Source organism: Crocuta crocuta, unplaced genomic scaffold (assembly GCF_008692635.1).
Source record: "Crocuta crocuta isolate KB4526 unplaced genomic scaffold, BGI_CrCroc_1.0 scaffold3, whole genome shotgun sequence".
In the NCBI taxonomy this organism is placed as follows: domain Eukaryota; kingdom Metazoa; phylum Chordata; class Mammalia; order Carnivora; family Hyaenidae; genus Crocuta; species Crocuta crocuta.
Window position 1 is genome coordinate 7668214 of NW_027529934.1, and position 9774 is coordinate 7677987.

General features: G+C 46.6%; 1 long non-coding RNA gene across 1 annotated transcript; it reads left to right on the forward strand.

Moving 5' to 3' along the window:
• The first annotated feature begins 96 nt into the window (after positions 1–96).
• LOC144230880 (uncharacterized) lies at positions 97–3857 on the forward strand. The gene is made up of 2 exons (XR_013334911.1): positions 97–182; positions 1890–3857. It is a non-coding gene; the product is annotated as an uncharacterized LOC144230880 (long non-coding RNA).
• Positions 3858–9774: the final 5917 nt, after the last annotated feature.

The window sequence follows — 9774 nt, forward strand, 5'->3', positions numbered from 1 at the left end:
ACCAACTGCATCCCAACGCTGTTGCTCAAAATTTCTCAAGTGGCCATGTGGTAGAGGCTTGGGCTTCAGACACCTTTGGCAAAGAAGTGGCTCCGTTCCTCACGAGGGGCCTGTGGTGGTGAGAGCTGGGGCTGGGGTCAGCCTGTGTGTGTCCCGTCCCTCTCCAGCTTCACAGCGATGAGGTATGTGCACTGAGCTTTTCCTCGTGCTAACACTATGCTAACACACCACGTGCAGTGTCTCCATTAATCTTCAGCACATTTTGATGGAGTGGCTATTGTCCATGTTATTCCCATTCACAGACTGAGGATACTGAGGCATAGACAGCTTAGCGCATTATCTAAGGGAACAGTGGAGCTGTGATCAATTCTGAGCTGTTAGGGTCACATTCTTTTTTTAAAAAAAAATTTTATGTCTTTATTTTATTTTGAGAGATGGAGACAGAGAGTGAGTGGGGGAGGGGGAGAGAGAGAGGGAGACTCAGAATCCAAAGCAGGCTCCAGGCTCTGAGCTGTCAGCACAGAGCCGACACGGGGCTCGAACCCACAGACTGTGAAATCACGGCCTGAGCCAAAGTCGGACACTTAACTGACTGAGCCACCCAGGCGCCCCTAAGGTCAAACTCTTAACCACTACAGGACAAGTGGCCACACACTGTCCCCTCAGAGTCTGCATGGTTGGCCTTTGCCTGGCTCCACCCTCATTTTCTCCTGAAAACTATTAGTCCCGCCACCCCAAGGCTGTGTGACCTAAGTGTGTGAGGTCACTGCAGTCACTCTCCCAGAAGATCTCTTCCCTCAGTACAGCTGCCCAAGGAGACAATGGTTCCATTGAATGCCTACCTGTTGATGTCCAGCCTGGACAGCCTGTTTCTCGTCATGCTTAATTTCTAGAAGCTGTAACAAATACTTAATTACCAGATGCCAGGGGACTTCCATGTTAACTTGCCCACTTTGTCTCCTCATTGGTTTTCAAGGCATAGTGTTGTTATCATGTCACTAGTATGACCTAGGCCACCTAGCAATGAATGGGGTAAGGAGCAACCCAGATGCTACCTACATGGAAAAATAACATGTGCCTTATATCTCCCTGAGTCACCTACCCTGAGATGTCCCCTTAGCCATCTTAAAAATCCCGCTTTGAGTTGTAGCACACTTTTTCTATATATGAGACTTCACCATCCTGATGAGTTGTGCACAGGGCACTTCTCAGGTATCAGAACTGCACTCTGAGTCTTGCTCAGACCAATGGTCAACCTGCTGCTCAGATCCCTGTTGTTTTGTGGACGCCTTCCACTTCTGATAGCACAAGCACATTCACCGTCTCATCCAGTCTTCCCAACAGTCTCTGTAGGGACCCCAGGCATTGGAATGAAGGGACTTTCCCCTAGGACCACATCTTCCCCACCTTTTAAAGAAATTTTGGAATTTATATCATTCGGCTCAATCCTATGGTGTGGAAACAAGGGAGACATTGTTTTTACTTACTTGTTATTATTGACAAGTCTGCCTTCAAAAGCTGGTATTGTCCCACAGCTGTGCTGACTGGCAGTGGTGAAAATAAGGGTCCTCTTGCCTGTCTGTCTGGGAAGGGAATACAGTAGAGATGGAGAGAGAAGCATAGACAGTAGGAGAAAGGCACCTAGTCCCCACGAGGCACCATGTAGGGGCCCAGCAGTGTCTGTGAACTATAGGGATGGCTGAAGGGAACTGAGTGACATAGGAAATAGGCCAGACTGACCCTCTACCTGGAGGGTGCCTGGCACTTGGCTGAGTTGGTGAACCATGGCTGAGTCTGGATGTTGGGTCAGATAGTAATTCTGAGAGGACCTGAGAGTCTTCCCAAGTTCTGTAGATGAGACTCTGAAGCCTGGACCCTCTCCCCTGCAGGTTTCCCCAGGCTCTGCTGCCAGCTGTCACCAATCTGTTTCCTTGCCTCTAGCCCTGCATCATCCTTGAGGAAGATTAATGGAGCTGCTTAACACAGTAGTGTTGTTTTTCTCTCAGGCATCAAACTTTGTTGAGTAAGGGTGTACAAGTGAGAAGCAGAATTGTAGGTGGGATAGGAACTGGGTACATGATCTTAGGTTAGACACATCTGGCTTTGAATCCCAGTATTTGTTAGATGACCTTGATCCATTTCCTTAATGTCTCTGAGTCTCAGGCTCTCTGTCTGTAGAATGAGAATACCTTCATTGACAGGCTTATTGTGAAAATGTCCTGAAACAATATTTTTAGAGAACTTAGTCCAGTGTAACTATATAGCGATTTTTCAGTAAGATGTATTACTGTTTTTATCCTATAGCTGGTGGAGTGTGATGATGTCTTTATCCCATCCCTGCTCTTCTAGAATGATTTTCCTTAATTACCTGCCACCAGAAAGCCACCATTTTTCTGGCTGACTCTGGTCTCCTTGTCCCAAGCATCCTCACCAAGAGGCCAGTCAAGCAGGCTTTCAATGACATTCCTAGAGCAGTGATGTCATAAGCCTGGGCTCTTCATTATGTGCTACACTCAGCACAGGTAATCAGTGACGGGGTGGGAGGTGAGTGCTCCAGGCAGGATGGCAAGACGTGGTGAAGACTCCAAACGCCAGTACTTCCCAGCACCTCCTGCAGAAGAGCACCAGGCGGACACCACGACCGTTGGCCACCAACTCCACCTGCCCCTGGTGAAGGCTGCCCAGTGTAGAGACAGAGCATGCAGGCTTTGGAGTCAGGCTGCCCGGGTTAGTTAATCCTACCCATAACACTTGCTGCATGACTGTGGGCCAGTCACTTAAACTTTCTTTGTCTCAGCCTCTTGAACTGTAAATTAAGGTTAATGATAGTTATCTACCTTACAGAGTTATGGGGATTAAATGAGATGATGTGGCTTGCAGAGTGCAAGAATTCTACCAATATTAGATAATCATAATATAATTTGGGGAGAGGGAAACTAGCATCTGCTGTAGTCCAAACATCAGGAAGCAGTAGGGGATGCCTGGATGGGTCAGTTGGCTAAGCGTAGACTCTTGGTTCAGGCTCAGGTCATGGGACTGAGCCCTGTATTCAGCTTGGCGCTGTGGAGCCTGCTTAGGATTCTCTCTCTCCCTTTCTCTCTGGCCCTCCCCCTCCCCCTCTCAAAATAAATAAGCAGAAAGAAAGAAAGAAGGAAAGAAAGAAAGAAAGAAAACAAGCAAACAGTGGATAACCCCACCTCTGGTCTCCTCCAGCTCTCCTGAGGCCTTACCCTATAGATGCGCTACAATCAGGTGCCACAGACCAGAATCTCTTGGTGACTCTCCAAGAAGACCAGCCCCCTCCTGGCTCCTCAAGACCCACCCTGTGCGGTGGTGGCCTTCCCAGATGGCACCAAAACCCCTAGCCTACATTGTAGGAGAATGAGCAATCAGCCACAGGATGGGAATCTCTGCGGTTCATGGGCCCTCTGGATACAACAGGCCAAACACTCAGAGACTCACTCTCTCTATTGATATAGTAGCACATTTTCTTTGCCGGGGGGGATAACACACCCTTCCAGGCCACAGAGCCTCCTCCCTATTCCACCTCAACCTTGGGACCATGTGGACGACAAGGAGAAAACACCACAGACAGGACTTCCAGGAATCTCCTGTACTCGAGGTTGGCCTCCTGCCTTTGCTGGTCCTTCCGGGCTCTGAGACAAGTCTGGGGGCCGCTAGAAGAGAAGACATTGCATGTCTTTAGTTAATGAACACATCGAAATAGAACCCTCTGCACTCTTCTATCAGTGGGAATTGTTTTAAGTACGGATCACGGGGCCTGGGGCATGATGAAGCTGCTGGAAATTGAAGAAAAGGCATCAGGTCCCAGAATTTTGAATGAAAAGATCTTAGAAGCTATTTAGTGCTGTCCCTCTGTTTTACAGTTGCTAAGATACAAGCATTCACTTGGTGGTTCCATCTTGCGTTTATTCATTCATCAAATATTTGGCGAGCATCACTCAATGCTTTCCAAACTGTGGGACAAAACTTGTGAACAGGACAGGGAATCACTTTAGTGGGTCACACACCAACGTTCTTTGTTGAATAGAATGGAGTAAAACAGAATAGAGTATAAAATTTATCAGAAAAATCTCACACATCGTAAGAAAACTTTAGTTTTGAGGGTTTTTTTTTAATAATTTTAGTTTTATATATGTGGAGTTGTAATGGCAACTGTGTTTCTTACTCTGGTTTGCTTTGATTCTTGGTCAAAAATTTGAAAAACACTCTACTTGGTACCAGTCTGTACCAGTGTAGAAGAATACCTGGGGCATCTGGTTAAATATGGTGATTCTGGGGCACACTCCCAGGGGTTCCTCAGGTCCAGGAGGGTCCTGGAGTCTGCACTGTGACAAGTGCATGCAGGATCCTGAAGCCCGAGTCCTAGGTACACGAAGAAGTGCTGCTCTGAGCCAGGCGCCGACCCTGGCTGGTGCAGGGGAAGGTCTCGATTTGCAGGGCTTAGCATGGCCTCGCAGCGTGTTGGAGAACCCCAGGCACCGCAGGTAGCTCCACCATGGGCCGCCAAGGCTGTGGGCTGCAGGGAGGAGGAGGAGGAATTGGCTTTGCCTGGGCCTTGCGGAAGTCTTTCCAAAAGAAACGTCTTTTGAGTTGGACCTTGAAGGATGAGTTTGAGTTTGCCAAGAAAAGAAGAGGAGGGAAGGGGCCTCACTACTGTCAGGAATTTCACACCGTATTCCTTGGGCCCCACTGTTCTCAGGGTGCAGCCCTCCCTGCACGCCAGTCTGTGCTGGGATGGGCGTCCGGGCTCTCTGGCTCCCCCTCCGGCTCACTGGAGCATTGCCACCGGGATTCGGGCTTTGGCGCAGCTGCTGGGGCTCCCAACTCCCCTGCCCTCCTGGCCACACCACCTCCAGCCGCTGGCCACGGTACAAGGGGCCTTTTCTTTCCAAGGCCCTCACCAAACACACACGCTTCTCCTCGCAGCTGTCTAGCTCGGCTGCCTGAACACAGAGGTAATTCACAGGAGAGGCGTTTGAGGTTTCCATGAAAAAACACCTCCTCCTTCCTTTTTTCAACTGCTGCCCTGAGCGTAACTGGACAGAACTTCTCTTCTTCACGCTCTGGCCCTGGGTGTGAAGCTGAGATTCTGGAAGGAAATTCCCTTTAGGGCCCCCGGAATGCAACATTACTCCATCCGTGTGCCCTCTACTGGCCGGAGCCAACTGAGGAGTGGTCGTGTCCCATACCCCAGCCATGGAAAGACCTCGAAAACAAGTCTAGCCAGAGGGTGTGGGTGGAGGGTGCAGATAAAAACACAAACAAAATTATAAGCGATTATAAAAAAAAAAAAGACACACGTTGCACAGTTTTATGCCATTATATTTGAACAGTGAGGCAAATTATGTCCTTGTTGGTAAGAATAAAGTTAAAATCTTGTATTCAGAATAAAAAGTATCAACAACCTGCTAGTGGCTGTGCCTCATGAGGTGAAAGTGCCTCGGCCAACTCCAGTCCTCAGCCTGGCAGAAACAAACCTGATTTTGAAGGGACATCCCAAGGTGATGGGGCTCATGGGGTCAGGGCAGAGAGGTGAGGATCCTAGACAGGGCTGCTGTGGAGGTGATGGAGGTGAGAACCCAGAGTATCTGGATTCAGCTCTTCAGCCAAGTTTCTTCATCCAGGAGGAGCCAGAGGGGAAAGGAGGATGAGAAAGGGCAGAAATTCTTGGCACAAAGACATATATCATTTTTTACCTGGAGAAATGGGGTGTGGGTGAGGATTCCAGGCAGAAGAACAGGAAATGCAAAAGCCCTGAGTTCAGATACTGCCACGCTTGTCTGAGGGACAGCGAGGAAGGGGGTGTAGCTCAGGGAGGGACAGCAAGAACAGAGGTCAGAGAAGTAGCAAGGGGCTGGTTGTGTAAGACCCTGGGGATTCTGTAAGGACTTGGCTTTCTTTGGAATAACGTGGGAACTCTTCAGAGGGTTTTGGGTAGACAGGAGGCATTAATTCATTAATTTGACAAATATTTTGCGCCTGCTATGTGCCAATTCTAGTTTCAGACGTTATAGTTTTATCAGTGAGCAAAACAAACAAATCCAAGCCAAAGAAAACTGATACTAACCACAAAAGTCTCTATTATAAAAGAAGAAGGGTCTCAAATGGCATCCTCAGTTTCCCCATCAAGAAACTGGGGGAGAAAAGAAGATCAAAGTAAACCCAAAGTAGAATAAACGGAACAATAACGATCAGGGCAGAAATTAATAAGAGAGAAAATAAATGCAATAGAAAAAAAAACTAGTGAAACCAGAAGGTGGCTGTTTGAGAAGATCAATAAAATCGATAACCCTTAGTCAGACTGATCAGGTTTGAAAAAAGAGAGAAAATGCCAACTACTAATATCAGGGATGGGAGCAGTGACATCTCTACAGATTCTACAGACATTAAAAGGGTAATAATAAGGAAATATTATAAACAGCTGTGTCACAATACATTTGACAGGTTAGAATAGAAAAATTCCTTGAAAGAAATTCACTACCAAAGTTTGGTCAAGGAGAAATAGATAATTTGAACAGCCCTGTGTCTATTAAAGAAATTGAATTTGTATTTAAAAACCAGCACACAAAAAGAACTCCATGTCCAGAGACCGGGTCTTTCTACTGCCTCCTTGCTGGGTCAACAGGTGCAGGAAACTCTCAGAAGGGCATGATCCTGGACAGGTATCTTTAGTGGTAAATTCTATAAGAATATTTCACTGATGGGATGTTGTGAGGTGACACATTCAAAGTGCCTTGCATCTCCCTAAAATCCCTCCTCACTCCCCACATTTGTTAACATTTCTTTGCAGGTCTTTGCCCCTATAACAGGTTGCAACTGTCCTCAGAGCAGGGGCACCTATGATTCTCAGCCAGGTCCCCAGGTCCTCTGACCACAATGGAGAAACAGTTTACTGAGCCAAAGACCCGATGCCAAAATGTCATATCTTATCTAGCAACAAGTGAGGGCAAGATGCAGGTGTCTTGTCTACAGCCTACCTAGCACACACATGGGAGCACATCTACATTTGTATCTCCTCCACCTTTAAAAAAAAATTTTTTTTTTAATGTTTTATTTCTTTCTGAGAGAGAGAGAGAGACAGCATGAGCAGGGGAGGGTCAGAGAAAGAGGGAGGCACCGAATCTGAAACAGGCTCCAGGCTCTGAGCTAGCTGTCAGCACAGAGCCTAACATGGGGCTCGAAGCCACAAACTGTGAGATCATGACCTGAGCTGAAGTCAGATGCTTAACCGACTGAGCCATCCAGGTGCCCCTTTAAATTTTTTTAATGGTTTATTTCTTTCTGAGAGAGAGAGACAGTGTCACCTCTTTTTTTTTTTTTTAATAAAGTCACAATTACTATTCCTCCACTCACCCAGACTGAAAACCTGAGTGTCAAATTGGACCTTCTCACACTCTGCACATCTGATTAGTCACTGACTCCTATATCATATTCCTTCTCCTTCCTCAATTTCTAATATATAAGGGTTCATCAAGGGCAAAAGCTTCTAACTCACTCCCTCAAATTGATTCATTTGTTCATTTAATAAATATTGACTGCTTAGTAATCATTTGATATTGTCCAACAAATATATCCAGTTTCTCCCTTCTTAGTATATTGTAGGATTTTATTCCCTGGTCCCTTGTGGTTAGTCAGGACCATAATTACTTCTGGCCAGTGAGGTGTGAGTGTCTTTCAGACAGAGCGTGCATTTTTCTCTCCGGGACTCCACGCTCCCTTTTCTCTCTCACTTGGCAACCAGCAACATTGGAGAGGGTGGTACCTCCATCATCCAGCAACCTGGATCCCTGAGTGGTTATGGTGAGTAGAGCCTCTATGCAGACACAGAGAACATGTAGCAGGAGAGAGAAATAAACTTTCCTTTTTAATTGTAAGCCCCCAGCCCCCCAAAATAAGTGTAAGAATCAGATGCTAAAGTCTGTTAGATGTCGATAAGTGCTATGGGAAAAATTGAACAGTATTAAGCGGCTTGGAAGTGGGGGGTGGGGATTGTAATTTGAATTGCATGGCTGAGCTAGATCTCATTAAGGAGATAACTTTTGTGCACAATCTTGAAGGAGGTGGGAGAGCAAGATGTACAGATGTCTGGGAGAAGGCCGGAGAGGGAAACCCTGTACAAAGCCCCTGAGGAGGGAACATGCCTAGACTGTGGAGGAAAGGAGGCCTGGGTGGTTGGATAGAGCGAACAGGGCGAGGAAGGAGGAGATGAAGTCATGGCCAGATTGGGTAGCGTCTTGCAAGACATTTTTAAGGAGTTAGACTTTTGCTGTGAGCAATATGTTAACCACATGGGAGCAACACTAAACTCAAGAAGATCAGTTAGGTGATGTTACAGTAATCCAGTGGTTTAAGTCAGAATGGTGAGAAATAGTCAAATTCCAGAAGTATTTTGAAGTTAGCATTTACACGATTTGGTTACAGATTGAATGCAGAAGCAAGAGAGAGAGAGAGGTGTCAGGGACAACCCTGAGATTTGGGGTCCAACCAACTGGAAGAGTGATATTGTGCTTAACTGAGATGGGGAAGGTACTGGGGAATAGTAGATCTTATGAGAAAATAATAAAATAATAGATCTTATGAGAAAAGATCAAAAGAGCTTAGGCTTGGGCAATGCCTAAAGATAATTGATAATAGATAGGAAGTCATTGATATCAGCACTGGATTGGGTATAGGTGTCTGATTTCAAGGTAGAGATCTTAGTAGAACATAAAGTTTAAAGAGTTATCAACATATGGGTTACATTTAAAGCCACGTGATTATGAGTCACCAAGAGAGGATAGTACATAGTAAAGGGAAGAGGTCCAAGGACAGAGTCTAAGAAGTGGGGAGATAAAAAGCAAAAGAGACAAAAAGCAGAGAACACAGAACCTTGAAGATAAACCAGAAAGATGTGAGGCCCTGGAGAGTAAGAGAAAAAATGGTTCAAAGAGAAAGAAATGACCCATTATGTCAAATGCTGCTGAGAGCCCATGTTAAATGAAGACTGTGAGCTTACCATGTGATTTAGCCACATGGGCCTCAAAAGTTGATTGGAGTAGATTGCAGACGGGAGAGAAATTGTAGCTGAGTATAGACAGCCCATTCAAGGAGCTTCACTGTAGAGATACCTGAGCATGGGAACAGCCTGAGGCAGGAATGGAGGAAACTTCTGGGGTGACGTCCTTGAGAAAGTGAGAGGGGTGGGGTCCAGGGCCCAAGCAAGGGTCAGCCTCTGTGTGGGCAGCTCATCCACAAGAACAGGGAGAATCTTAAAGGACATGGACACAGACGCAGATGTGTGGGGAGATGTAGAGGTGGGAACTTAAGGAAATGCTCTTTCTACGGCTGCTTTTTCTCAGTGCAATGGGAAGCAAGGCCATCAGCCGAGATGGCAGATGGGGCAGGGGGTGTGGGGGACCTGCACAGAAAGAAGGTATGAAGTATTTATGTAGGAATGTGGGACGGTGCATGGGTTCATGATGGCCAGGCACCATTATAGGCCCACCTGAGGTTAGCAGTTGTGAATGGTTAGGAAGAGTGTTAAGGATGTGCACTTTCCTGCTGCCGTGGTCCACTGTGTGGGCACAGGCATGGAGTGGACTCAGAAGTGCAGTTAACTAGATCAGAGTTTTGTCAAACAAAGCAGTGAAGCGAAAGAGGGGTGTTGGAGATGAGGGCACATGAAGGAAAGAAGTAATTGAAGTGATAAATCATGGAATTTGAGCCAAGCAAGGTGGGGAGAGAGAACAGGAAGGGAGTGGGGCATGAGTT